Raw genomic sequence first — 13,328 nt, 5'->3', positions numbered from 1 at the left:
TTTATAATTGTGTCTTATTCTTCACTTGCTACTTTCACTGAACCAGGAGTTCAACCAGTATTGATCACTTAGGGACCTCTTCGGACTTTTCTGGGCATGTATCATGTCTTGACTTGCACATGACTTTCTCAGTTTCTGAGTATACATAAACATCTTGAAATGCCCTAATTTCTGAAAGAAATTCTCTTCCTTGCATTTGCTCCAGGCTTTGAGTAGTTCTTCTTATGTTTCAACCATAATCTTTTGTCCCAGATGAGTGGTTTCTTCATTGGCTATACAATATTTTTGAGCAACACCGGACACTCTTTGGCCCTGAGTAGGTCCCATGTCAGATAAAACAGAGACAAGCACTTTGTAACAGTCTATTCGGTAAACTCAGGCATGTTTAAATAGACAAACACATAATTTTAAGAATAAATCCTGTTTTATTCCTTATAGAACCAGGGACTAGGATTTTGTACTTGCAGCATAGTCTGCCATTTTCAAGACTGTTGGCCCCACTAGGGGAGGGGTAGGTCAAGGACAAGTGAAAATGCACCAAAACGTTCCCTCCATTGTTAAATTTCCTTTGACTTGATTCAACATTTGCTTGGGTCCTATGACCCTTGCGCTATTTCCAAGAGTTCAGTCAAAGTTAGTTCTTACAATAACTGCTGTTTTTCTTTAATGTTCTTTGTAGGGGTGGGTGTTTGGAGCTGCATAATCTAATATTTTGTTAAGGCCACATCTCTCAGAACGTTTTGTGCCATACTGCTTCACAATATCCAAGGAGAGCTAGTTCATTGGCATTGTTGGGTAAGTGTCGGGCTGCTAACTCCAACTTCAGTGGTTCAAATCCACCAGCTGCTCCATGGGACAAAGGTGAACTTATATGCTTCCTTATAGATTTGAAATAGAATCGATGGCAGAAGACTTCTGTGAGTGATAAGTCACAAATATGAACTAAATCCAAGAAAGGAACAATATAGAGCGAGGGTGCTGTGGGCTAGGTTTGACAGAGATTTTCCAAAGCAAAGATGACTGTTTTTCACTCGGGCTCCAAAGAAAGGGTAGGTATGTAAGGGGTTTCCCTTGTGCATCTCCCATTGAGTAATACTTCCAAAGGCCATTTTCTGGACTTCTGCATCTCATAGTTCTCCTGCTTTATTTCTGATTCAGCGTTTTTCTGAAATTGCCCAGGGAGGGAAAACGTTTTGAATTTCTTTCAACACTTCACACCTTACTATGAATTTAAATACTTTTCTGAAAGCAAGTTTGAATAATGAAAAGCAATCCACTGGCTTCAAAGCATAAACTCTACCAAAGTGTTAGTGTGGAAGCAATGAAACTGATGCTTCAGTTTATTCTAGTTTTGAGCATTTCCAACTCTATTCCCACACACTTTGTAAAGGGCTTTGTGGCCATATTTATGCAGCTATCGATAACAGTATCCTCAATAGGTCAGGACATTTTTCTGCCTCATATAAAATCTTCAATACCTTTCTCTGTGGGATAAGACTAGAAAGTGTCTAAAGACTCCTAAGCCCCTGTGAAACACATGATTAAAACTTCTGACCAAGCTATGCAGTCTGCATGCATATAAAAGTCTAGTCAGGGAAACAGTGACCGTCCTGGGATTCCGCAGTCCCAAGATGTATGTTTATTATGGAGACGATCACTTACAGCCCCGAGGGAGGTCACAGCATTGACCTGACCTGATTCCAATCCTTTCTCCTCTTTAACTGGGCATTCAAGACATTTAAATCTGACACCTCAGATCCTTTCATCCAGAAAACCAGATGTGCTCAGCTGGAGAAGAGGTCCAAGCTGACAAGCAGAACAGTGCGCCTTTGGGGCCCCTCTCCCTCCCTCTTCCCATATTGAACTCAATCTTCTTCCTAGGAAACTAGCTATTTTTTATCCACGGCCCAGATCTACATGGTCCCCAAACCATCTGGTTTGTCTCTGATGTGTTTCTTTAACGTGGTCTCTCCTCAAGCACATGCCGCTTCCTGCCCTAGACTAGAGCCCTGGCGTTACTGTCAGAGATTGTGAAATAAGCTTACTTATCTTCTCTCTCCTCCTCAAGGAAAATCCCCAGTGTTCAAATAGAGATGTCACCATGATGCTTTGTAGCTGCAGAGGCAATCACAGCTGGAGAACCTGGTGCCAGTGTGGTCCTGTGACCTTTCAGATGCATCCCTTCTCCACGCTGACCAGGAGCCACTTCCCATTTCTTTAGAGACTTCCTGTAGTCTTTCGGAATTCCACCAGGACACTGACTCCTTCAGTCACTCCATTTCCTCCAAGGTGAAAGGTGGAGAGTTAATAAGGTTAAGGAAGTCCTGATTTCAAACTCCTAAAAGGGTTTTCATTCTACCTTTCCAAGCTGGTGTGCTCACAAGGTCTGAGCCGGAGGAAGTGACTCAGATAGTCCTCCTAACTTCAGCATGCTTCTGACCAAGATGCCTTTCAATGCTTACCGATCGCTCTGATGGCTCCCAGCTGTGACCACAGGTAGCTTTGAAGGTGTGATACACTTGTGGATTCCTTATGTTTTTATATTTCTTCCAGTTGCTGAGTTGTATGTCTTTAATGCCCTTAAGACGAGCGATAATCCTTGAGCATTTCCCCCGTATCTCACCATGGTAGGAGAGAGTAAATGAGAGGTAACGTTTATGGCGGATATATAGTTAAGAGAGTCCACTCTACAGCCAAACAGCCTGGGCTCATCTGATTTCTGACTCTCCCATTCACCAACTGTCTGACCTTGGGCAAATTATTAACTATCTCTGGCTTAGATTTCTTTATCTGTACAATGTGGGAAATATTAGCTACTTCATAGGTTTTTTGGGTTTTTTTTTTTGCTGGCAAGTTCTGATTTACTCTTATTTAAATCAGTTAATATAAGTTAAATACTTCAAAAATACCTAGAATATGTGAGTTCTATAGATGTTTTCTGTTATTAAGTGAGAATTTATATTTTCCAACAATTTTGTTCTAAATATTCAATAATGAAGATAAAAATATTCCATATTAATTAATGAACACTTGTGGGATGCTTTCATTCATTGTGATTATTCTCAAATTCTCGTGGTACATCTCTCTTTAATGGATGATAAAAAATGAGAGCATTTTACTATCTGATCCAAGTATGAGGACTAACACGCTTTTGAAAGCAAGACTAGGATGTAGGTCAGTCTGCCTCCAAAGTTCTTATTGTTTCTATCTTACCTCCCAGGGTATAACTACTTCTGGTCTAGCCATTTTCTTTCTTCGTTCCTTGCTGAGACATGCATAGAAAATGCAGTTCACAATCTGGCATCCTCCCCTATGCTGAGCAGCCAAACAGATAATATTGTCTGTGGGTTGTGCCCAATTGCCCATGCCCCTTCCTACACACATACCATAGCTGCAATGACACCTATTTTCCTGCCCCCAGGAGGCCATGCAGTCAGATAAGTGAAAATGGTATTTTAATAGGGATAGCATTGACTCTCGCTGGATATATCATTATATAAATATTTGCCCTCCACTCCAGCCTTCAGCCATTTAGAGAGCATCTTCTAGAGGACACCTTGGAAACAAGTGACTTCCTCGTGTGCTCTTGAGCTGGTCACTCAGGGCTCTTGGAGGACATGCCTCACTGGAATGGTGTTCTTCCTTCTTCCTAACAGCTGTTCATAAATATGGGCAAGCTCTGATTAACTGTGCAGTCTCAGACCTCTATCCTTCACTACATCCTAAAAAGCCTCACTAAGGGACTTGGCACTAGGTATAATGGCAGAAGGAAAACTTTCTTACATTCATGTAATATTATTTAATAATTCAAGGTAAAATTACAGACTTTGGAGGAGGCTTTCCATAGACATATTCAATTCCTAGCTTTCTGCTGGTATCTGCAAGTCTCCACCATGCTCCATGATAACCTCTTTTACCTGCAGTATGTATCCATGTTCGTTAAGGAAGCACTGTGTCCTTAATCATTCAAAAATGCTCAAGGGCCCATTCTTATCCATAGCAACTCTATGTTCAAAAGAGTAAAACGCTGCCTGGTCTTGCCCCATCCTCACAATTATTATGTTTGCACCCATTGTTGCAGTTACTGTGTCAACCCATCTCATTAAGCACCTTCCCCCTTTTAACCTCTTTCTTCCCCATTTGAATTTTTCTCCTGGGCTTATCACCTGGTTGAACATCACATGCAGATGTTCAGAACATCACAACATCACAACATCACAACAGCTCTTCAGAAATCTCCTATAAGGTGGTTTTCAACTATATATATATATATATATATATCTTACCTGTCTGAGGGTATCTTTGACACCGTGAAAACCTTGAAGGTCTAAACACTGTCATCTTACTCATCTGTTTGTTCCATTCCTTTGTGCTGGTTGGATGAAGGAATGAATGAACTAAGATCAATAGATGTGTTGATTATCTTCAAGTTCTCTTGTATTTAGGACAATATCGGCAAGTGAATGCTGCGTTTTTATTCTGAGCAAGAGTTAATTCCCCAGAATATGAATTTGATCTTTAAAAGTGGTTTATTTGGTACTGCAGATGAATACCAATAAAAACATGGATTGATACTTTAAGCCCTTGGAGGGGTTACACAGGGGGGAAAAAACTGAAACTGGAAGACAGCACATGAAATTCCAAACTAATGACCACACCAGAGTTATCACTTGCTAGTTACATACCTGAAGCAAGGCATATTATTGCTCGACTCTTGTATTCTCTCTCTAAACTATGTCGGGCCACAAATTTGCTGCTTATAGAGATTTGCAATGTCTTAAAAACAGATGTCAAAGTTACCATTATTTCTTCCTTGCTCGGTTGATTTGTGACTCTCTAGCTTTACATGTAATACTAGTGCTGTCTGGGCTATCTTGGTTGTTGAGCTAATGCACCGACATTTGTGGAGTTATCAAAAGGAAGGGCTGGTGGTAGGGTGGAAAGAGTGAAGTCTTTAGATTCAAGCAGGTTTTCAGTTTTTTGTTTGCTTGTTTGTTTTCAAAATCGTTTAGCTCTAGGTCTTCAAGCAGGTGTATGAACGTCCCTAGTCTTAGTTTCTACCACATGTATAAAATGTTATTTAAACGTTTAAAAGGCACAGTAAATGTTTCTATTTGACCTAAGACCTGGCTTCCTCTTACCCTCTTTCTCTGATCACTCTTCCTTCTGATCAATTTCTCTTGTTCAATCTAATAAAGAGATCTAGGGAGTATGTGTTCAGCAATTTTTATGAAAGACATTTATTAGGCCATAAAAAACAATGTTAACATTTCTACCCACTTGTTGGGACATGAAGTCCTACGATTTGTTTTTATGGGTAAACTTGTTTTTCTCCATTTCCCCCCCATCTCCTGCACTTAAAGTCAGTCCAAATATGGTAGCAGTAAATCATTCAGACTGGGCTAGTCTACGTCTTTACAGGGTTAGGTACCGTTAGACCCTTTGCTCATCTCTGAGACAGAGAAGGAATTATCCAAGCCTTCATTAGAACTGTTGCTTTGAGCATTAAGCCCTTGAGCACCATGTAATATTATCTCTATTTGTCTTACCTTTTCAAGCTCTGGCTCCAGAGGAACCACAGATCCCCTGATTTCTATGGAACAGGCCAAAATGATACTGTTTAAATTTGCTTAACTTTTCTCCCATCTGGTCTGCCCTCAACAAGCCATGCGTTGCTGTTCCTTCTTCAGTGACTCAAGGTTTGGTTCAATAAGTTTGCTTCTTCCCATCTGCTTTCAAATTTGACTGTCTCTTGATCTTGTCCCTTTGAGCTATTTTCGTGGAATTATATTCTGGAACCAGTGTCAGTATTCCTTTATCATCTCAGTTATGTCATATGAAAATTTCCCAGATGATGAAAGTTTAATTTTTATAATCAGCTTTGAAAATGTTCCTTCATGAGGAAAATGTCATAACATGCTTTAAGAACTGCTATTTCAATCGCTTTATTCTTTTTCTTTTATGCTTAGCAATTCAGTGGCCTACCGAAGGCAGAGGGGACCATATTAGACCACACTAAGAGAGCTCTTTTAAAAGGCCTGTCTTCATTATATATTGCTACCATAACAGAAATACCATGGGTGGTTGACTTTAACAGACAAAAATGTATTTTCTCACAGTGAAGAGGCTAGAAGTCCAGACTGAAGGCAGTGGATCTGAGAGGGTTCATCCGCCTCTCTGTCAGCTGTGATGGATCGTCATGTTCTAGGATGGCACCACCGTTAGGAGAGAACGTCCAGCTCCAGAAGTGCAGTATGTCCTGTGGACCCTGAGATCCTTGCGCATTTAACCTCTTTGATCTAGGAGGCAGCCTTCATACAGAAGGAGCAGCAGGAGCAGAATGAAGAGACAGAGCCGAAGAAAGCACTATGGACTTCTCAGCCTATACAACAAGCACGACTTACTGTTTTATGGCAGGAGGCTGCCTTGTAGAGAGGGGTTCCCCTGGGCACTTAATCAGGGAGCTTAATTTGTGGACCAATGGAGACGGAGCTGAGTACCTTTGTGTTGGGGCTTATAGAGGAGTGGAACTGCTTTGAGTATTTATTCTTGTTGGATGCCAACTCATTGTGACCCTCTCTACAACAGACCAAACCACCACCCAGTCCTGTGCCAGCCTCGTCATTGGTCTTATGTTTCAGACCATTGATGCAGCCTCTATGTCAATCCATCTTGTTGAAGGTCCTCCCTTTTTCACTGCCTGGCCACTTGACAGCATGGTGTCCTTCTCCAGAGACTAGTCCCTCCTGAAACCATGTCCAAAGTACTTGGAATGAAGTCTCATCAGCTTTGCCCCCAAGGAGCACCCTCGCTCTTTTCTAACTCTAGGTCTATCACAACCCATGCTTCTTCCTCAGAGGCAGAATTGCTGGCCTTTTTGACAATCATGGTGCGTTCAATTTTCTTCAGGAGCACTACAATACAAATGCATTGATTCTTTGGTCTTCTTTATCGAATGTATAACTTTCACCTGTGTGTGAAGCAATTAACAATATCATAGCTTGGGTCAGGCACATCTTAGTGCTCCCAGTAGATACCTTGCTTTTCAACACTTTAAAAAGTTCTCATGCATCAGTATGTCATTTGATATCCTAACTGTTGTTTCCATTAGCATTGTTCATCCCCCAGGGAGGAGGTCACATGTAGATCCTTGTAATCGGTTCCCCCTTTCCAAACCACTCTCCCTCTACCCTCCCACTATCACCACTCACACCACTGGTCCTGAAGGGATCATCTGCCCAGGATTCCTTGTATTTCCAGTTCCTATCTGTACCAGTGTACATCCTCTGGTCTAGCCAGACTTTCAAGGTAGAATTAGGATCATGATGGTGGGGGGAGGAGGGAGCATTTAGGAACTAGAGGAAAGTTGTATTTTTCATCGTTGCTACATTGCACCCTGACTGGCTCATCTCCTCCCCAAGACCCCTCTGCAAGGGGATCTCCCTACAAATGGGCTTTGGGTCTCCACTCTGCACTCCCCCCTCATTCGCTGTGGTAAGATTTTTTTGTTCTGATGATGCCTTATACCCGATCCCTTCGAAACTCTCGTGATCGCACAGGCTGGTGTGCTTCTTCCATGCAGGCCCCGCTGCTTCTTGACATTTCCCTTTTGATGATGTATGAAACACCATTCCTCTTGATTCTTCCATTCCCAGCAGCCTACAGTGATAGAGACTAGAGACACCAGCGGCCATGGGACACAGTCAATGGGGCAAAGCAAAGGAGCCATGCTGAAACAAAACACCATGGCTGTGCCCCTAAGATTTGGCATCCAGAGACAGTGAAGTGGAACCAGAGATAGCCTTCATGGTCCATGAAGGCAGAGGCCAAGAGACCACATAGCTGAAAGCCTGAGTATCAGAGAGAGAGACGTGGCTGCTGGCTGAGGAGAGACTCTTCTGTGGACCAATGAATGTATCCTCACTGTTTAGGAATCCTGACTCGTGGTAACCTGCTAACTTCCCTAGTATATCCCCCAAATTATGACGATTGTCTGGAGTTCTGTGTGGCTAATGCATGGATCACTGAACCCAGCAGAGAGATGGAGTGCTGTGGGCGGAACCGTTGGTGTCAGAACAGGGTAAAGAAAGATGGTGGCTGGAGGCTTCTCTGACCTTCTCCTGGTGAAAATTGTCACTGGCTGATGTGGTGATATATCCTCCTTCATATTTGTGTAGCCAGAAGAGGTCAGCTTGTTCTCTATGATATTTTGGCAGACAAGTCCCTATCATAGTACCTGATGTGGAATAGAAAGTCAATAACTGGTAACTTTATTGACCCCTTTATTATTCTTTTAAATTTGTGATGTTAAAACAAGGTAAACAAATTAGCTAAATACAGCATAACAACATTCCTTTGCCCAGACAGCTAATGCATTTCAATGACTTCCATAATAGGTGCTGTCATTGCAATGTGGCCCGATCATTGACAGATCATTTTGATGTGAAAGAGCATTGGATGAACTCTTTTGCAAGAATTATTGAGAGACATGACTTTGAGCCAAGTGTCCCATCTGAGTCAGTGCACCCTACTCCTCTCTTCAGCAGCATCACATGTTATCTTCAAAGGGTGTGCCCGGAGCACCTCCTCTCTCAGAGTAACACCATTCATCATCACAACATGTATACCAGGAAATTTCACAGGCTTGTTTCCCCACCCTACCCTACCCCCAAGTGCCAATCTCACCAAATTCTGTTTCCTTATCCTTCTTAGTGCCTTTCACACCATCTCCATCCATGTCCGTTACCTGCTTCCTAATCTTTACCTTGACAACGGTAGATCTAAAATGTTGAACATATTCTCTATTTCATTTAACCTACCTTCAGGCCCTCCCAAAGTGTCTACATCATTGGTCTCTTCTCCTGAATCCTTATTGCAAAGCACCTCCCTCTCCCTCTCTGTGAGTCTGTAAACACGCAAGTCTGTAAACATTCTATTCTTGGCAAGTTTAGTGTCCTTCCCATGGCCTCCACCCTTGTCTTCATTTCTTTCTAACTTCTGCTCATGCTGAAAACTCAGATCCAGGGTTCCCTCCTCTGGGTAAATTTTCCTGACCCTTGTCCAAAACCTTGACTAGGCCAAATGTCTTTCTTATACATTTCCTATAATTTCCTTCTCCTTCTAAACAATATTAATAGTTTGTGCGAGTGTGATCATTTTGTGCCCAGGACCTGTTTGTTGAATGAATGGATCAGTTGGCCTCAGCACATTCGTGTGCAGTTACCAGTGCAGGTGTCTCTTTCCTAATCTGAAGTTGTCAATATCATTTTAAAAATAGTTTTATTGCTCCATAATTCACATATCTTAAAATTTAGTTGCTCAATTGTATTAAGATGAGTTTTGAAATCATCACCAAAATCAATTTCAGAACATTTTCTTCTCATACTCATTGATATTAGCTCCCTATTTCCCCCAACCTCCCCTGGTATGCCTCTAGTTCCTTGTTAATCCAATTTCTGTACCTAGAGAGCTACTTATCCTGGATTTCATATATAGAAAATCATATAAAACACACAGGAAGTAAACAAACAAGCTAAAACCCAATAACAATAACAAAACAAACACAAAAAACTCAATTAAAAAAAAGAAACCAGAAAATATTTAAAACTAAAACAACTTAAAATGGGTCAAAAGGAAGATCAAATGATAAGATATTATACGATAACTCTAGGAAACATGCCTCAAAAGGACAGAATCTAGTCCCAGTAGCCTATGGCCCTGTACTTTATTTGGGAAACAAACGGGCCTAGGTCACCAAGGGGCAGACAGAGAAACTAGGTCAAACGTGTCCAATTAGGAACACGGTACCTGTGTAGTCTCTCCTTGGGTTTTATGTAAGTATTGTCCAGTATTTTTTGTTCTTTATTCCCCATCTTGTTTATCCACCTACCGAAGTGTAATCACCTTCTCCAAGATGTGCATGCCCCTTTTCCTATTCTTGACCGGAATTTCCAGTAAGGTTCACTTCCCCCTCTTGTAGGAGAGTCAATTGATCTGAGGTGACCTTAGCATAATGTTGTATGGCAGCACCTGAATGGTCTTCTCTTTCTCCACGCCGCTTGAGAATCTGGCCCAAGCTGAGGTGAGGTTTCCTGGGTCAAAGTGGTCTCTCAGATGTACTTATAAAGGTGGTGCAGATACAATATCTTAATCTATCTCTTTTATATATAGGAGATATGAAATAAATACTTATTTAAAGGAAATAAATTTTGTTTCTCTTTTACTGTTCAAATTAAATGTACGCACATAATATATTTTTATTTGGAAAAACAAAGACGTTGCTGTTTTTTCTAGAAGAAATTTAAACTCAAGAAGTGCAGTTAATATATTATTTAATTTTATTAGTTTATAATCTCAATTATGTATCTACAATGCTAAATTTATTCATTAACTTTATCTCTGTATTTTAAGCTGAGTTCATTCCAGAAATATTTAATATTTAAAATTATTTTTGAGACAACATAAAAGACAGTATCATTCTGGAAAATACAATAAGCATTTGAAACAAAGACAGTACATCAACAAACCATATAAACTGAAGGGGAAACAAATATATACTACTTTAGTGAATATCTTTATTACAAATAAGGCTATCTCTGAGCTTTCTGCAATCAAACCATTAAAAAAACCATTGATAATGATTATACCTTTTAAGAATGGTGATACAATTTCCTTTAATAATTATGAAATAGAAATCTAACTTATTAAATCCTAAGAATTGATAAGTAATAAACTTGTGCTTGAAATGACTTTGTAGTATGAATTTAGGTTGAAGCTTTTCATCCTAACTTCCAGAGCCTAACATTGGTATGCTTTATCTAAAGATCTTCATGTTGATGTACACACTAATGCTTGAGTCCACAATAAAGTGTTTAAGTTAAACTTAAGAATCCATGTATGAACCTGGTTCAGTTATTCATTCAGATATAAAAATCCCTCTTCTAAAAATTGTGGTCAATGAAACCACAATTTAGAATAAAGGTGAAACAGCAGGTTTGCTGAGCCAAGCAATTTTGGTTACCTTCAATCACAACCATGGACGTAGTTTGGAAACGAGTTTCTATGAAGCCTGGCTGAAGTAGGCTGCACAGGTCGAACTTGCTGCCCTGTGATCACTTATACAGAGATATTACACTCATTTGTTAGTATTGCATAACACCTGGGGGAAAATTAGTACCAACTAGCCTTCCTGGTAGACTTTTCAGTTTTATCAAAATTGTATCATATAGGTTGGGACCTGAGTGGCAAATTACTCCCAAATCTGGAAAATGTATGGCCATCAAAGCTAGTTTCTGTATTTCTACAACATAAACATTGCTTCCTTGTGTCTTGGCAGGATGGAAAGTTAATGGAAATATCTTCTGGGGGATTTTAGGTTGTAAGCATGCAGTGTTAGCCTAAAGCACCTTAGGTAATCGAGAATAGCTATGGCGTGTCCTACGGAACAATGACAAGGTTACTTGGAGGAAGCCGATCTGCAAGATTTCCTAGTTTTTCTTTAGACCTCAAGCCGGATTGTGTTATGTAAGGCCCTTCAGACACCCTCCTCCTCCCGTCCTGAGAACAATGGCAAAGAGCATCCCACTAAAACCACAGAGGTCATGATGGCATTTTAGTTTAGTGCCGGAATTCCAAAATGGCATTTTTAAAAAATAAACAGAAGAGACTTTAAATAAACTATACTGATTATTAGCTGACTTACTTTTCCCCCACTCACATGCATTCATTTATTCAACAAGCATCTATTGAGCATCTACTGAGTGGCAGATGCTATCCCGGCATGGACAGTATTGTCATGAAGACTGGCAAGTTCTGAGCCCTCCAGGAGTGTGCACATTCGAGAGCATCCCTGAATTCACTCATTTACTCAAAACCTACTTATTGTGCCCACAACTTTTTAAAATAAAAAGTTCATGAAAAAATTAAATGGAAAGAAAATAGACCTTTTCCACAAACACTCTGAAGCACACTTCTATTGACCTAAAAGGAGCCATGATAGTGAAATAGATAAAGCAGTTGGATGTTAACTAAAAAGTCAGCGGTTCAAATCCACTCGCCTCTCTGAGGGACAAAGCTGTGGCCGTGAGCTACCATCAACCCTGAGGGTAGATCTACTCTGTTCTACAGGGTTGTAATGAGTTGTAATTGACTGGATGGAAATAGGCTTGTTTGTGTTTTTGTTTTTAACTTAAAGGTTGGTAGTTTGAACCCACTCAGCAGTGCTGTGGAAGAAAGACCTAGAGACCGGATTCCCTGAAGAGTCCAGCCATACAATCCCTAGGAGACATTCTACTGTGCAATGCACGGCGTCTTCATGAGTTGAGGTTGCAAGACCCTTTATTGATGAACCAGGAAACCAACGAAGCAGAGTTATCATCCCAGTGGGCCTGAAAGGGCAAGCTGAAGCGTGGCCTGAGTGACCTGCATGTAGGCACTGTTCAGTCAACTGGAATGTATCAATGAACACACTGAACAAAACCTTTATTAGCTTCCCTTCTAGCAGTGGTAGTCATAAAATAAATAATCATCATAATGCATAATTAAGCTATTTCATACGTTAGAAGGTGTGAAGGGTTATGGAATTAAAAGAGAGAACAGAGGTTTTCAGTAATGCAAAATCAAATAAATTTGTCAACGTTTTCCTCATTAAGAAGGTGACATTTGAGCAAAGACTTGCAGGAAGTGGGGAATGAGCTAGGCTGACAAGGAACCAAGAACATTTCAGGCAGAGAAACTGCTGATACATAGACCTTGTACTGGAAGCATGTCTGGTATATTTGAGGAGCAGAAAGAACGGTAATGCAGGTGGAGTGGAGTGAGCAAAGTGGATACATACTTGTAAGAGGTAAAATTTCACCATCAGAGGAGAGGGCTCGGGGACATGAGAGTTCATATTAAGCCTATTCAAAAGGCTGGGCTTTAATTTGCATGAAATGGGAACCAGAGAAAGTGATAGGAATGATTAACATTTGGACATAATTTTTTTTTATTAATACTCTTTGTTTACAAAAAGAAACTGGGCATTATAAAATTCCAACTTAGTGGAAATCTGTATAGTATATTGACAATGTAAACTATGAGCAAAAATAGGTTTGGAATTGATCTACCAACTAGACCTTGTTATTACCATTGAAATATAATCTCATGTTCATTGTTATCTTATAAATAATTATTATTGCTTTTGACCTCCACTTTGGTCTTTTGTGTTTTTTATTATTTTTATTTCAAACTATTTTATAATAAGCCCTAATCCAGACATCATACCATTCCATAGTTCAATCATATGAATCAGTGTTTACAATAGCTAGTACAAGCTGGATATCTTTTTT

The sequence above is a fragment of the Echinops telfairi genome, unplaced genomic scaffold (assembly GCF_000313985.2).
Source record: "Echinops telfairi isolate 266 unplaced genomic scaffold, ASM31398v2 ScPeMD7_443;HRSCAF=831, whole genome shotgun sequence".
NCBI lineage: Eukaryota > Metazoa > Chordata > Mammalia > Afrosoricida > Tenrecidae > Echinops > Echinops telfairi.
The sequence above is the reverse complement of the archived record's forward strand: the minus strand, read 5'-3'. Positions refer to the sequence as shown.